A 17159-nucleotide genomic window follows, 5' to 3' on the forward strand; every position below is an offset into this window, starting at 1 on the left:
ATGAATAAATGAAATAAATGAAAATCTCTTAAAGAATTACTGTGCTTAAATGGCTCAAATTCATCTAGATCGAAACCAAAGCACAGCTTCCAATAAACACGAACAACTTCTGCAAGTAAAGCACTGAGCTAGGCACTAGGGATGTGAAGACAGATTGTTTCCTAAGAATTCATGACATACTTTTATCATAACACTTATTATCCCATATGCAAAAAACCTTCCCCTTTTCCTGTGCCTTTTGAAAAACAAGAATTTTACTCAATTTCTCTCTTTATCCCCATTCAGCAAATATGCAGAGCTATAGGTAGATAAAGTGACAATTAAACTGTAAAGTCAAATAGAAGCTCTTTGGAGGTTCTCTGGTATTCAGGAATCTTCCATAATTATGTGTGTCTCTATTCATATGGATGTGAGAGAATTTGTTTTTAGCTGTAAGAGCAGCAAAGGTTAGCAATAAGACATTTCTCTGCTTTCTCATAGTAAAATGGTTCAGTTGTTTTCTTTTCTTCTACTGTCTTATTCAAGTTCTCTATTCTTCCTTCAGGCAATAAGAAGATTCTTTATGAGAGAAAATAAACAGTTCTAATTTTATTTTAAGAGATATATTCCTTTTACCTTTCTCCACCATATAATGGCTTCTTCCTCAGCAGCATCTGGCTCTGTATTTTCTGACCACCAAGAGCGAAGTTCCTAAATGTTGGACTGAAATCCTAGCTCACTGTAGGAAGCCAGCTAAGAGCTGAAAAGATTTTAGAAATAGGATTTCTGGAGCGGCCCAGAGTCAGGCACCAACTGTCCTGTCCATAGTCATGTCCTGTTCCTGCCTGGCTGTGTCTGGCACCACAGAGTGGGAGCTGATGAAGGCAAGCACGTGGACACAGCTTCCTGCCAGGGCAGGAGCCACCCTCAGGCCATGGCCCAGAGAGACAGTGCTGGGAGGCTGTGGTTCATCCAGTTTAACCAGTTCAACTCAAGGGAACCCCTATGCCTCAGCATGTAGGAACTAGAGGGAGTGGCAAGACTTCCTGTCAGAGCTCTGCTTAGCAGAGCCACCTTGAGTTCAAACTCTTCCATGGCAGGCTCACAATTGACTCTGTTGTGTAACTGGAACATCTATTATCCCATTATAGCAAAGTGCCTCTCTCCACTGAATGATCAATATATCTACCCTGGTGTCTTAGTCTATTTCATGTTGCTATAGAAGGATACCTTAGGCTGCGTAGTTTATTGAGAAAAGAGGTTTATTTGGCTCATGATTTTAGGGCTGAATAGTACAAGATTGGGCAGCTGTGTCTAGTGAGGGCCTCTTGCTGCTTCAATTCATGGCAGAAAATGGAAAGGAAATAGCTGTGTGCAAAGAAATCACATGGCAAGAGAGAGAAACTGAGGAAGCCAGATTATTTTAAACAACTTTCTCCTGATGAACGAGTCTATTCCCACAAGAGCTGGAACTCAACCCCTGCAGGATGGCATTAATCTACTCACACAGGATCCACCTCCGTGACACAAACACCCCCCAGTAAGCCTCACCTCCCAATACTGCACACTGGAGATCAAATTTCAACCTGAGTTTTTGCAGAGACAAGTAACATCCAAACCATAGCACCTGGTTTAACCTTTATTAGTAGATCAGCCCAAGTCATATTTTTACCATTTTAGCCAGATGAACATATAGAAAGCCTTGTCTTCAGAATTTGGCAGTCTCTACCTGTTTTTCTGCTGCAACAATTCACAGAAGAGTATGAATCAGTCAGCCAGATGGAAGGGGAAGGAAAATGTGGTGGATACACCCTAAAAAACTGGGGCTGGGGAGTTGAAATATTTATAACTAGAGCATGGTCTTCATAGAGTGAGGCGAACATGTTTTGCAAGCAGGCTGAACTGTAAACATTCAAAACCGACATGCTCATAGCATTTCACACTGCCCCCTTGAAATATTGACAGGAAACACTACCTTCAGTGAAACCTTTATAAAGTTGAGATAATGTAGTGAGAAATCCAACTGCGGAGGAACTAGATTCCTGGCTTCCAACAGCAGCTGGTTCAATCATTTATAGCAGTAAATAAATGTTATGAAAGTTCATGTAAAAACCATTATCTAAAGAGCTAAATATGAAAGGCTTGCATTATGACCAGGCATGCATTTCTGGCAGAGGAAACACAAGTTTGCTCACAATATCTTTTTTTAGATTACTTTAAGGAAGAATGCCATCATTGGAATAGTGCAGACCATAGCAAGTTTCATCTTTCTTTTTTTTTTTTTAATTTATGGAATGAGAAATGACATCAGTTTACATGTCATCTGAGAAGAAAGGAATTTATTTTGTTGAAAGGCATCCAAATCACCCTCTCTTTGGAAGGCTTTGTTACTGGAACAAACTTTATCATTGTTAATTGTCTGGCCATTTATAGGCCAGTTTGTTCATCAATAAGTCTGTACATTTTTACATATTTTATTGACCTAGTAATTTTACCAATGCTATACAGCCATGAAAATTTGAAAGAAATGTCAACATGTAAGTCTCCCTTACTCTAAACTCAGTAGGAAAAAGCCATGAAGAAAGGGAAAACTTTTAAGCTATATTTATATTGAATATCTGAAATTATCACAGCCCACCCCACAACTCTTCTCTGGCTGGAAAACTTTCTCTTCCTCTTGTTTTTCCTATTGTAATAAGCTAATTTCAGCCACTTCTCCAAGCCAGGATTCCAAGAATCATCTGTGATTTCCCTCCTCCTAGTCCCTTCATCTATTTGACATCCAGGTTATAGCTTCTAAAGTCTTAATTGTTCTCAAATACACCCCCATTGCCACTACCTCTGTTCAGCTCTTTGTCATATATAATCTAAATTAGTCCGATCAATCTCCCTACCTCCAATAATCCTATCTACAATCCATTTTCCATTTAACTTCTCTATCACATTCAAAATCATTTTCAGGTTCCCTCAACAAAGTGCCTTCATGTGGTACCCAAAACCCTCCTGACCTGAACCAGTCTTTCTACCTCCATCCTCTTCACCCAATTCTCTTGCTCACATTCTATATGCCAGCCACAGTGAGACAGGAGCAATTCTTGAAAGTGCCATGTACTGTCTCACCTCTAAGCATTTATACCTTTGGCTTCCTCTAGCTAGAAAACACTTCTTCCCAACTCCCCAACCCTGCCTGAAACCTTTACCTCTTCAACTCCAACTTGTCTCTTAGGACTCAACTCTGGCATTAGTTCCACATGAAAGTCTTTCCTGACATGCCCCTGTCCCTACATTTTGGCTAAGTGCCCTCTGTATGCTCTGTGAGTACTGTGATGGTTAATTTTATATATCACAATGGCAGGTCCATGAGGCACCCGGATAGTTAGTTATACATTATTCTGGGTATGTCTGTGAGGATGCTCCTGGAAGAGATTAACATCTGAATTGGTAGATTAAGTAAAGCAGATTGCCCTCATCAACAAGTGTGCCTCATCCAATCCACTGAAGATCTGAATAGAACAAAAAGTTACATTAGGAGAAAATTCTCTCTCTCTGCCTAAGTGTCTCCCAGCTGGGACATCAGTCTTCGCCTGCCTTCAGACTCAGGCTGGAACTATACCATTAAGTTCTTCAAGTTCTCCAACTTACTGACTAGAGATCTTGGGACTTAGCTTCCATAATCATTTCCAATTCCATGAAACCTCTGAAATGATTCCATGAATTTATTTGCCTGCCATCTCATCAACATGCCACACACATGCCCATCTCCAAACCTTCATCCAGACGGTTCGCCCACCTTGAGATGGGTTCCTTCTTCCTCCGTAAATACTTCAGAACATTTCAACTCTAGACAATATTTCCAGCTTCTGAATTTATGGCACTTTTTGCATATGTTTCTCACATTACATTTATTTATAAACAGTGCCAGGTAATATCCTTTATATTTTAATTTTTGGGTTATTTAACTTTTTATGGATGCACATCTAGTCCCACTGCCAATTATACTACAAGCCTCTTGAAAACACAGACAAGATGCTATTTATATTCTTTTTTCTCCTCCAAACTTACATAGTTCAGCACAGTATATACAAAACAGGTAATCAATACATGTTATATCATTTAACATTTCTTATATGACTAGGACAAGACTAATAACTAAAGAAGACTACACAGTGTAACAAATATGTTTCACTTTCAAAAGAATAAATTATTTCAAATGAGATCACAAAAAAATGAGAAATCTATGACCATGAATGTAATTTACTGTAGGCTGGCACATAAATATAAAAGCTTGAGGAGCGGCAGCTGCAACGGGAACTCCAATTATCCTGCCAGCAGTATGAATGCACTCAGCTGTAGGACAAGCCAGATGTCAATCAAAAGTGGAATTAAAACAAGATGTACACTTTCCAAGCCAATTTGTATGTATATTTAATCAAAGAACTCACAGTTCATATGGTAACAGTAAAAGCAAAAGAAAATTGAAGGAAAGCTAAAAAGAATACAAAATGCTAAATGTCAGAAGTAAATCAACATGTCATTAACACAATAATTGTAAATAAGTTAAACTCCTCTGCCAACCATCTCACATTGAATTATAAACAAAATTCAATTATATGCCTTATAAAAGGGATATACATTTTTAAAAAGTGACTCCCAAAGACCTGTTCATTCCACAAACATTTTGTAGCATACCTACTATATACCCACACCATGCTAAGTGACATAAAATTTAAATATTAAAATATAGATGTACAGTTGTACAAGGCATATACAAACAAAAAGGATGCAAGAATCACAATATCAATATTAATGAAGCAGTACGAAAATCAAGAAGCATTATCTAAAGCAAATCATTTCATTTATTTGTGTTTTTTTAATGAAGTATGCAAGTCACCAGAATCCTCATTGAAAGTGATAAATATGCTTATCTTATAGAGTTGTTGTAAGTATTAAATAATAAAATTCATCAAAAATACCTACATAAAGACCTGACATATGGCACCTGCTCAAAAACTGTTGGTTGCTTTTAATATTAGTAGTAGTAAGAGTTACAAGCTATAATAATTACTGATATTATGCTTTAGATAACATAGCATAAAAGTATATGAAATAAAATATTAGAAATGCAAGGATAAATTTACAGAATCATAATAAGAAAGAATGAATACATTTTACCACATTTCTTTTGGTTCTTAAGGCATCAAATGGAAGAAAAGAAGAAAGAGAGAGAGGGAAGGAGGGAGGGAGGAAGGAAAGAAGGACAGAATGGAGGTAGGGATGGAAGGAGAAATTATATCTAAGTAATAATGATTGATTATATATGTTGCTCTGTGTGTGTGTATGTATGTGTGTGTGTCTATGTATATGTGTATAGGTATATAGGCATTTATAAATAACATGTAAACAAATTTTTTTATTCAAAAAGATAGAAATAGAAAAGGTACAGGCAGATTAATGGATTGAAAGAAAAGTAAGGAAAGAAGGAAGGAAGGAAGGAAGGAAGGAAGGAAGGAAGGAAGGAAGGAAAAGAGAGAGAGAGAGAAAGAAAGAAAGAGAGGGGGGAGGGAGGGAGGGAGGGGAGGGAAGGGGGGGCAGCTGGGAAAGGGAAGGGAGGGAAAGGAAGGGAAGGGGAAGGGGAAGCGGAAGGAAAGGGAGGGGAGGGGAGGGAAGGGAAGGGAAAGGGAGGGGAGGGAGGGAGGGGAGGGAAGGGGGGGCAGCTGGGAAAGGGAAGGGAGGGAAAGGAAGGGAAGGGGAAGGGGAAGGAAAGGGAGGGGAGGGGAGTGGAGGGAAGGGAAGGGAAGGGAAGGGAAGGGAAAGGAAGGACTAACAGAAAACAACTTACAAAATGGCAATAGTAAATTTTTCCCTAACAATAATTACATTAAATGCAAATGGATTAGACACCCCAATCAAAAGATATATAGTGGCTGAAAAGACTTCAAAATAATATCCACCTATATGCTGTCTATAAGAAATTGACTTTAAATTTAAGGTCACACATAGGCTGAAAGCAACATGATGGAAAAAGTTATTCCATGCAAATGGTAACCAAAAGACAACAAAGGTGACTATATTTTTATGAGTCAAAATAGACTTTAACTCCAAAACTGTCACAAAAAGCAAGCACATTTTATAATAAAAGGGTCAATCCACCAGGAATAGATAACAATCATGTTATCTATTACCTATTATGATTGTTATCTATTAGATTACCTATCTATCTATCTCACATCAGATCAGCTAGATATATAAAACAAACTGGCAAAACTGAAGGGAGAAACAGCAACACAATAATAGTAAGACATTTCAACACCGCATTTTCAAAAATGAACAAAACTTCCATATAAAAGATCAGTAAGGAATCAGAGGACTTAAATAATGCTATAAACCAAATGTATCTAACAGACGTATACCAAACATTCCATACAAAAGCAGAATACACACTTTTCTCAAGTGCATATGGATATTTCTCCAGTATAAACAACATGTTCACTCGTAAAGCATTTTTTAACAAATTTATATAGACTGAAGTTATACCAAATATCTTTTCTGACCAAAACTGAATAAAACTACAAATCAACAGAAGAAAAAATTAAAAATTCATAATATGTAGACATTAAACAACACACTCTTCAACAACCATTCAAAAAGAAATTAAAACAAAAATTAGAAAATACCTCAAGACAAATGAAAACACACATACAACATGCCAAAACTTATGTTGTGCAGCAAAAACAGTACTAAAACAGAAGCTAACAATGCAATGAATGCTTAGAATGTATTTAAAAAGAAGAAAAATCTCATATAATCACATAACGCTTTAAACCTAAGGGAATTAGAAAAAAAAAAAAAAAAAAGTCCAACATTAACAGAAGGAAGGCAATAACAAGGATGAGAGCAAAAATAAACAAAATAAATAATAGAAAATCAGTTAAACAATCAGCAAAACTAAGAGTTACATTTTGAAAAGATTAACAAAATTGACAAACCCTTAGCTAAACTAAGAAAAAGAGAAAGACTCAAATACATAAAATCAAAAATGAAAGAAGAGACATTGCAAGTGTTGCCACAGAAATAAAAAGTCTCATAAAGATGACTATAAACAATTACATGCCAACAAATTAGATAACTTAGAAAACATTAATACATTCCTAGAAATATATTACCTATCAAGATGAAATTATGGAGAAATAGAAAGTCTAAACAGACCTGTATCTAGTATGGAGAGTGAATCAATAATCAAAATCTCCCAACAAAGTTCAGGACCAGATGGCTAAACTGATGAATACTACCAAGCTTTAAAGTATTAATTCCAAACGTTCTCAAACTCTTTCAAAAAACTTAAGAGGAAAGAACACTTCCAAACAGATTTTTATGAGGCCAGCATTACCCTGATACCAAAGCCAGAGAAAGACAACACAGAAAAAGAAAATTGCAGACCACTATCCTTGATAAATATAAATGCAAAAGTCCTGAACAAAATACCAGCAAACCAAATCCAACAGCACATTAAAAAGATCATAGGTCATAACCAAGTGGGATTTATTTCTGAGATAAAAGGATGGTTGGTTCCACATACGAAAATCAATTAATGTGCTACATCACATTAATAGAATAAAGGATTAAAATCATATAATTATTTCAATAGACACAGAAAAAGCATTTGGCAAAATTCAACACCTCTTAATGATAAAAACTCTCAATGACTAGCAATAGAGGGAAATTAACTCAACATAATAAAGAACATGTGTGAAAAGCTCATGACTAACATCATAGTCACTGGTAAGCAGGAGCAAGACAAAATTTCCTATTCTCACCACTTCTATTTAACTTAGTACTAGACAGAGCAATTCAGCAAGAAAAAGAAACAAAAGGCATCCAAACTAGAAAGGAAGAAGTAAAATGGTCTCTTTTTGCAGATAACATGATCTTATACATTGGAAAGCTTAAAGACTCCACCAAAAAAAAAAAAAAAAAAAACTATTAAATCTCATAAATGAATTTAGTAAAGTTACCAGATACAAAATCAATGTAAAAATAAATTGTGTTTCAATACACTAAGAAGAAACTATGTGAAAAGGAAAATAGAAAAGCAATCTCATTTACAATAGCACTGAAAAGAATAAAATACCTAGGAATAGACCTAAGGAGGTGAAAGAATTTTGTACGTAAAATTACAAAATATTGATGAAAGAAATTAAATAGGATACAAATAAATGAAAAGATATCCTATGTTTGTGGATTGGAAGACAATATTGTTTAAATGTTTATGGTACTCAAAGTGATCTAGAGATTCAATGTAATATCTAACAAAAGTCAAACGGTACTTTTTACAAAAATAGAAAATACAATCATAATACTCATAGAGAACATCAAAAGACCATGAATAGCCAAATCAATATCAAGAAAGAACTAAGCTATAAGTATTACACTTCCAGATTTCAAAATATATTACAAAGCTATGGTAATGGAAACAACATGATACTGACATAAAGACAAACATATAGATCAATAGAACAGAACAGCCAGAAATAAATCCACACATATGGGGTCAACTGTTGTTTAATAAAGGTTCCAGGAGGCTGAGTGTGGTGGCTCACACCTGTAATCTCAACACTTTGGGAGGCTGAGGCAGGTGGATTGCCTGAGGTCAGGAGTTTGAGAGCAGTCTGGCCAACATGGTGAAACCCCATCTCTGGAGCGAGACTCCGTCTCCATAAAAAATAAAAAAAAAATTAGCTGGGTGTGGTGGTGGGCGCCTATAATCCCAGCTACTAGGGAGGCTGAGGCAGGAGAATCACTTGAACCCAGGAAAGGGAGGTTGCAGTTCACTAAGATTGCACCACTGCACTCCAGCCTGGGCGATGGAGCAAGACTCTGTCTCAAATAAACAAAAAAAACAGACAAACAAAAGGTACCAGGAATACACAATCGAGAAAGACAGTCTCCTCAACAAAAGGTGTTGGGAAAACTGGATATTCACAGGCAAAAGAATGAAATTCAACCCTTATTTTACACTATACACAAATATCAATTTAAAGTGGATTGAAGACTGAAATGTAAGACCTGAAACTGTAAAACTTCTAGATGAAAACATAGAGGAAATATGGCATTGGTCCTGACAATGATTTCATACGATACCAAAAACACAGTCAACAATAATAAAAATAGACAAGTTGGACTTCTGCACAGCAAAACAATCAACAGAGTGAAAGGTAACCTGTATAATGTAAGAAAATATTTGCAAATCATATATTGGAAAAGGGGTTAATCTCCAAGATATGTGAGAGATGCCTGCTATTCAAAAGTAAAACAAACAAAAACTAACCTGACTAAAATACGGACGAAGGACTTGGATAGACATTTCTCCAAAGAAGACATACACACGGCCATGAGGTATATGAAGAAGTGCTCAACATCACTAATCATTAGAGGAATTCGAATCAAAACCACAATGAGATATCACCTCATACTTTTCAGGATGGCTATTATTTTAAAAAATCAGCAAAAAGAAAAGAAAAAATGTTAGTGAGGCTGTGGAGAAATAGAACCTTTGCACACTGTTGGTGAAAATGCAACATAATAAAGCCAATATAGAAAACATTATGGAAGTTCCTCAAAAATCAAAAAATAGAGCTACCATATGACCCAGCAATCCCACTTTTTTGAATTTATCCAAAAGAAATCAGGATCTCAAAGAGATATTAGCAGTCCCATGTGTATTGCAGAACTATTAGGCAAGATGTAGGAGCAACTTATATATCCAATGACAGATGTATGAATAAAGAAAACATGTATATGCATTCAATGGAATATCATTCAGCCTGAATAAAAGGGAATCCTGCAATATGTTACAACATAGATGAACCTTGAGGACACTATCCTTTCAATGGTTGGGGTTTCTGTGAATGTACATGCTCTTCAAAATAACTGTGCATCTCCCTCCCACTCTTAGGAGTTCATGGCCTACAGGCAGGAGCAACTATTGGAGACGTTTTCAGAAATCAGGAGAATGAGAAATCTGAGTGGGAGAGCATGGCCTGAAGGAAATAGTCTCTTGATCTGACAAGTCCGCAAGACTACTCAGGAATGGCTCAGTGACTCACCTTTTCACAAAAGCTGTGAAAGGCACCTGATAAGTATACAAAGTTTGGTTCTTATAGTCACATACTAAAATACAAAGATGGAGATCCACTCATGTAATTCCTAATCAGGAAAGACAGAATCGGGAATATCAAGTTCTCAAAATTTAATAGGGAAAAAATATGTATTACATATTAAACATAGCAAGTGATAGTCCCAAGGCAAGGGAAGAGGGTGTAGTGTGTTCAGTTAGATAGTTATTCATTCCTTAAGAAAGAACACAGAGTTCTCATGAACAATTTTCCACTGCCTCCCAACGTAGTCACGTACATAAAGGCAGGAAGACTTACAAATAAAACAGTGGACAATGACAATTAAATGGAAAGCAGCAACGTATTGATGGAGAATTCATCCATTAAAAGCTTTTCCATTCAAAATGGGTTTCAGCCAGAAATTGGTTCTTCATTCCTCCCTGTAGTATGCATTCTTGGTAGCTACTTTCAGAACACTGCCAACATCATTACACATTTGCTTTATATAGCTTTCAAGCTGCTCTGCAGTTTCTCTCTGGCCAAAGAACTTTACAGAAACTACTGGGGGAATAAGAAGCACAGACAGGTCGTCTCTCAGGCTTGGAATCCATTGCCTGTCTAAATTTCTGTTGCTTCCAGTACAGTTGGAGTAGGTAGCAACCTCAGCCAATGATTATTTTATCACTGAGTTTAGTTGACTGCACAAAGATGGACTGATGATCTCTGCTCAATTCTCTTTGTGTCATTTGTCAGCACTCACACTGACTTTGTTCTATCCAGGTAGACTGATGGACAAGTCTGACCTCAAATTTTACCTTACCTTTCTGAACCTCAGTCTCCTAATCAATAGTAGGGAAATGACACATATGAACACAAAATTAATGAGTTTTAAAAGTACCTCATTCACATCAGGCTTTTCTGGGAGAAATTTCCTCACTTCTTTCTTGCTCTTATGTACCCAATGTTCCCAGTTTTAGGGAGTAGTCCATGACCTGTCCTGAGGATCTGCCTGCAACTTGTGCATGTGACTCTAGTTTGAAGGCTTTTAAGTAAATTTGAATATTAGGGGCTGCCTTAAGAAAGCATTTTATCAGCTTCTTCAACACTCAAAACCCCACTTAATCTTCTGTTCTCTATTCTCTCCTTTACTCTGCCAACAATTGGAGCATATGCCTTCAATTCAAAGCATATTAAAGAACATATTGCCAGGTTGCTCTATAATTGTTCTCAGATGCATGCTTCATTTCAAATAAATGGGAACGTTCTTCAAAAGAAAAAAGAATATGTCTACTCCTTTCCTTCCCTGCAATGAAGCCTAGTTTCCTTCTCTAAACTTAGTGGGCACTCAGTAGATACTTGTTAACCCATCACCTCTTTTATAAAAGAAACCAGAGTTTTCAAAAATAAACCTAAGTCTATCTCATCTTACCAAAACCATTTTAAATGTCCTTTCAAGATGACCCTACTACAAATCACCTTTAATTCATTAGTAAATTCAGATGGTTAAATAAAGGGCAGAAATTTCTGCAAATAATCTTTCTCCTAAAGCTACAAAACATTTTAAAGACTTGATTCAAGTGAACTCAGCAACCACTAGGACCAGATCCTAGAGATCCGTAAGCTGCTGCCCAGATGTCCATGGGCAGTGTCTGTGTTTAATTCAGCAAATAAAATGCTTCTGTGGAAATTAGCCTTTCTGTCGCTTTTGTCTACGGAGAAAAACAGAAATCAAAAGATCATAGACTCGAGAACTGACAGAAAATTCAGAAGATCAGGTAGTCTAGCCATCCATCTTCAGGGAAGTACAGTAATATTATTATTATTATTATACTGATCAAACTATTAAGACCCAGAATTGTTTTGGAGAATTTGTTGAAGGTGAAATATTGGTGGGGTAAGGTGTTTTAGAGGGAGTGACTAGACCTAAATTTCTCTGGTTTTGGGATCTGACATCATTTTTACTACATCATATGCAAGTTCAATAAATTCCTCAGCCAGGTATGGTGGCTCACGTCTATAATCCCAGCACTTTGGGAGGCCGAGGCAGGTGGATCACAAGAACAGGAGTTCAAGACCAGCCTGGCCAATATGGTGAAACCCCATCTCTACTAAAAATACAAAATTAGCCAGGCATGGTGGGTGCCTGTAATCCCAGCTACTCAGGAGTCTGAGGCAGGAGAATCACTTGAACCCAGGAGGCAGAGGTTGCAGTGAGCCGAGATTGCGCCACTGCACTCCAGCCTCGACAACAGACTGAGACTCCGTCTCAAATAAATAAATGAATCAATTCCTCAAATCTGTAAACTAAGGATTACCAAGATGACATAAATAGAAGTTCCTATTCCCAACCCCTTCCCAGTCCTGGATCAGGGGCAACAAGTTTCTGCTTTTGCACCAAAGGCTACACATCCATCCTTTGGCTCTCCCTGAAAAGCAACCTTTCTGTAGATTCTAAGCTATGTGGCTCATGTCTTATCTTTTCCTAATGGTCCACTGGATTGTAAGTTTTTGGGGTAAAATGACTACGGCATATTTGCAAAGCCATTCTAGCACCTCACACAATACCAGCTATGTGGTTGATACTTAACAGTTTTTGAATGAGTGACTGAGTGCCCCTGTGATGGGTAATAGACATGAGGGATAGTTTGACAAATGTAATTGGTGAAGGAACCACCTGCCATATTTCCCATCTTCTTTACATCAAAGAGCTTCCCAATTCAGCTGCTTTTGGATACTCTGGAGGTACCATAACCTTCAACTGAGGTCTTGGGGCAAACTCATGACTGATGGCAGACGCTGGAGGCTTGACAATTCAACTGAGTTAACCACTCTAATTCAATCAAAGCTGCCGTTGGCTGACAGCTTCAACTGTAGGCAAACATAGACCATCATTCAATCATTTGGTTCTTCCCTTGGGTTCAACTCCTACACTGTGAAGCGAGGAAATTAAAGGAAATTATTTACTTCCACAATTGGTGACATCATGGCAATTTTATGAAGAAATAGTCTCCCAAATGCAGCAACTTCTTCAATACTTTGAGTGATTGCACTCTGCTGTGAAATTATTCACTTCTCCTAGTCTGTTCAGTCTCCACACAAACACTACACACATGCTGATGTAGTCAACCAAGTAAGGCCAGGGTAGACATTTTTCCTAGAGATGAAATTATATTAAATCAATATAAGCCTTAAGGCCCATATTGAGAATTTGTTTCTGGTTTAGTTTTTCTTTTCTGACGTGGTTTTAAGTTAGAATGAAACAATAGACTAGGACACAGGGAGTGATACAGGATGTCAAGAGAGAACAGAGCCTCATATATGCTTAGGAGAGATTGCACTTTCCACCCTATGACTGAGCACTGTCCATCAGCTTTACCTTAGACACCCACTGAGAGCCATTACAGGTCTGCGATAGATTTAGGAGCTGACTTTAGTGGGCTCCATCAATCAAGGTTTTTAGGGAGTCCTACCTTGCCCTTCCTTCTGATACCAGGGAGAAATCTGACCTCAAAGGGCATGAGGAGGGACCTTAAATGTCTTCTTTTAGATAATAGGCAATGCAACCAGTGGTTCTAACAGGGAGAATTGCACCACCAAAATTAAAAGCAGCCGCTGAAACTTAGTAGCAATAGATGTTGGCAGCAGAATTTCAAAGACTCCATTTATGAGGCATATATTATAGTTCTAATGGGTAGCTGAGCAGATGGAGGTCTGAAGGTACATGGGGCCAAAAGAGCTTGGAGAGGCTCTGCCTGTGCACTCAAGGCCAGAGGGATGGTACCATAGCAGACAGAGTTCAGCAGCCAAAAGTATTAATCTAGGCTCTGATTATGTCATTCCCAGGGGATCCCTCAATTGCTAGCTTTCCTCCACTCTGTCAGATTTGCTGTTAGATATTTCTTCCCATGGATTTTCAAATGTTTTAATGTTATCTCCCTCCCCCTGTTCAAACACACAACATACACCTTAAAAGAAGGAAAAGAGAGCACATTAAAAGTTAATGGATGAAATGCTGCTACACGTTCTATAGTTAAACAGATCTGAGTTCAGCTCCTGACTCTACCACCAAGCTATTTGACCTTAGGCAAGTGATTCAACCTCTCAAGAACCTCAAACGCCTCAGGTGAAAGAAAGAAAAAAAAAAAAAAAAAGCCATCTTGTGAGGAGAAAATTAGGCAAAAATCGGAAAGTACCTGGCACATGGTAAAGGTAAACACTAACACAGTAGCTATTACTATGGCTTGCTGTTACAACCGTGCCTGACACCCGGTAAGTGCTCCGTAAGTATTAACGGAATCTTGTTATCCAGACTCACGTAGCAGATCTGAAAAATGAGACAGGAGACACTTTCCTAGAGCATGTGGGCTGGAGAGTGACTCCTAAGTGAGAAGAAAGAAGCCTAAAGTGGTCATGGGGGAACAATAAATTCCTATCCCCTCTCCTCCTGTCCCCACACACCACTCCCTTGCTTCAAAGCTTCCTTTCTTTGCAGACAGAGATGGCATTTGAAAGGCTCTTGCCTTGATAGAGTAAAGGATTATTATCAGTCAACAAGCTGATGTCAAACTAAAATAAATGCGCCAAGTGTGGGATTCTCTCCATTAGTTGGGATTCTACAAACAGAGAGGATTTTATTTCATTATTATTATTTTGTATCTTTCCATAAGTTATTGGGGTACAGGTGGTACTTGGTTACACGATTAAGTTCTTTAGTGGTGATTTGTGAGATGTGGGGGCACACATCACCTAAGCAGTATATACTCCACCATATTTGTAGTCTTTTAATCCCTCACCCCCTCCCACCCTTCCCCCTGAGTCCCCAAAGTCCATTGTATCATTCTTACGTCTTTGCATCCTCATAGCTTAGCTCCCACATATCATGAGAACATAATGATATTTGGTTGCCCATTCCTGAGTGACTTCACTTAGAATATTCTCCAAACTTCTCAATTGGAGATGTCTTTGATTTCTTAGATTCAAATCCTAATAAAGAAGGGACGTTTTGCCCAACCAATTCTTCCACTGCCACCACCACCATCACAAAACAATTTTGTTTCCTTGGACATCAACACAAAACACCTCACTGTGAGCCCCGGTCCTCTTCTCCTCACCCACCTTGCCCATGCCCCTCAGCAACTAGGAGGAAGACTGGCAGGGCAGTTGCTGGTCAAGGCTTGCACATGTGTGTTGGAGAGGAAGGGGAGGTGTCCAAACCATTGAAACTCATTTAACATATTTTTTCACTAAATCAGAGGTAAGTGACTGTCCAAGATGAAAATACCCTTTTAGCATGAAGCCTTTGCGAATCTTTTACTTAATAAAAACTGTGCTTGATTATCTTCCCTAACCATGGCCTTCTCTCCTCCTGTTCTTTAGTAAAACTGCCTGTAATTTCCAAAGACTAATGGTGGACATCTACTTTCTCAGAAAAGTCAAAGAGACATTACAGCCAACAGTTTGAACAAGAAAAGCTTAGCAGGCCAAGACACGACAACAAATTAATGCTTTTCATGATGACTAGCAGCCTTTACCTTGAATGTATGTGATTAAAATAAGAACCTGAAGTTACTTTGCAATGCAGCCTCAGATTCTTTTATTATGAGGGAATCACATGACCTGCGGGCATCGCGAACTGTGGGAAATGGTGGAGGGGGCTAGGAAAGGCTGAGGGAGAAGGTTCTCAAAAGCTCTGAGTCAGAGCTCAGCTATTCGGGGGATTTCTTTCATCCCCCTGGGGGTTAGTAAAGCAGAAAAGACAACCAGTTCTGAACCCTGATGGTAAACAAGGGAAAGAACCCAAAACTCCACAAGATTTTGATGGATAAAACAAGCCTTGAAAAGAACTATCTTAGAGAGTTGAAGAGTTCAAGATAAAGAGAATATTCATAGCAAGGTATAGGCAAGGCTGAATCTATGACATGGCTCATAGCCCTCCCCTAATAGAATTCATCCACCCCAACCACCCCCAACCACCCCCACCCCCTTGTTTCATTTAGGCTAACACTGAAGGGTGTAAACACATCCTGGGCATCCCCAGCCAAAGGGAAGGAAACCCCTACTTAAGGTTAGAAATGGGCCAGGAAGAACTCACATGTGATTAATGCAGGGTTGATTGCAGTCCCTGAGGCATCCCAGGCAATCTTCAGCAATTTGAAAATACATCCTGCAAGCCTATATTTAAGATGCAATAGAAGCTGCAAAGTAGTGATGTGTAAAATATGGTTCCTGACTACATAGAGATTATAATCTCATTAGAAAACAGGTCATGTGAAATATCGAGAGGACGAAAAATAAAATGAAGGCAATTTGGCTCTGACTCATCCATACAAAGAAAGCAACTGGAATATCAGGGTGGAAAGACTGGCTCCCCTGCTGTCCTGGGAGTGGGCATTTCCAGCATCTACCGCCCCTGGCATTTGTGTGTGATACGGAGAGTGGGCACACAACTCAGGCTGGGCCAGTCAAACACTCTCATCTGTTTCTGTATCAGGACCTACGGAATCAAAGGCTCAGGGACAGTCAGGCTCACTCACAGTGCCAACAGCAGACAGCAGGATTCTCAACCACTGTAATGTCCTGGTCTTACTGCCTTTGTCCAGAGATAATCCCTGTGCTTCCTGCTTCTGAGCCCCTGAGCTTGATTTGGCTCCTGTCTGTTTGCTGGTTCCCCAATCTCCTGCTGATTCCCTGAGTCCCTGACTGTGGCTTCTTAAGCTGGTTTCTGCTGCCTTTCAACCCCAAATACTGACTTTTGAGGCCATCTGCTTGTAGGAAACACCTTGGTTTCTATTGTGTTATTATAAGCTTTTAAAAAATAAGAACTATGCTTACTATTCGCTTGACGCTGACAGCTCCTCAGGAAGGGCATATTTAAGTTTTAAAAATTTAAAGGTATCAGATGATGAATATCCATTTTATGTTTCTTTTTACCATGACCTGGCATATAGATGTTCATTTTGGCATTAAACATTAAATTCTACTTCTGTTGGAATTCTTCAGGACCTAAGGCTAGTCACTTAACCTCCTTGAGCCTCAGTTTCCTCATTTGCAAACACAGAAAATAATTCC

General features: G+C 38.4%; 1 protein-coding gene across 3 annotated transcripts in view; it reads right to left on the bottom strand.

The window, feature by feature from the left end:
- The window catches only part of NCKAP5 (NCK associated protein 5), a 983546-nt gene that overhangs the window by 951226 nt on the left and 15161 nt on the right, over positions 1 to 17159 (bottom strand). For 2 of the 3 annotated variants that reach the window (XM_073019626.1, XM_073019628.1), the window contains exon 1: positions 616 to 801. The exons of the other annotated variant lie outside the window; for it this stretch is intronic. The gene's annotated coding sequence lies outside the window, so the exon portion shown is untranslated. Of the gene's footprint in view, positions 1 to 615; positions 802 to 17159 lie in introns of those variants that run through there. 3 annotated transcript variants of the gene reach the window in all.

Source organism: Chlorocebus sabaeus, chromosome 10, assembly GCF_047675955.1.
Source record: "Chlorocebus sabaeus isolate Y175 chromosome 10, mChlSab1.0.hap1, whole genome shotgun sequence".
Lineage (NCBI taxonomy): Eukaryota > Metazoa > Chordata > Mammalia > Primates > Cercopithecidae > Chlorocebus > Chlorocebus sabaeus.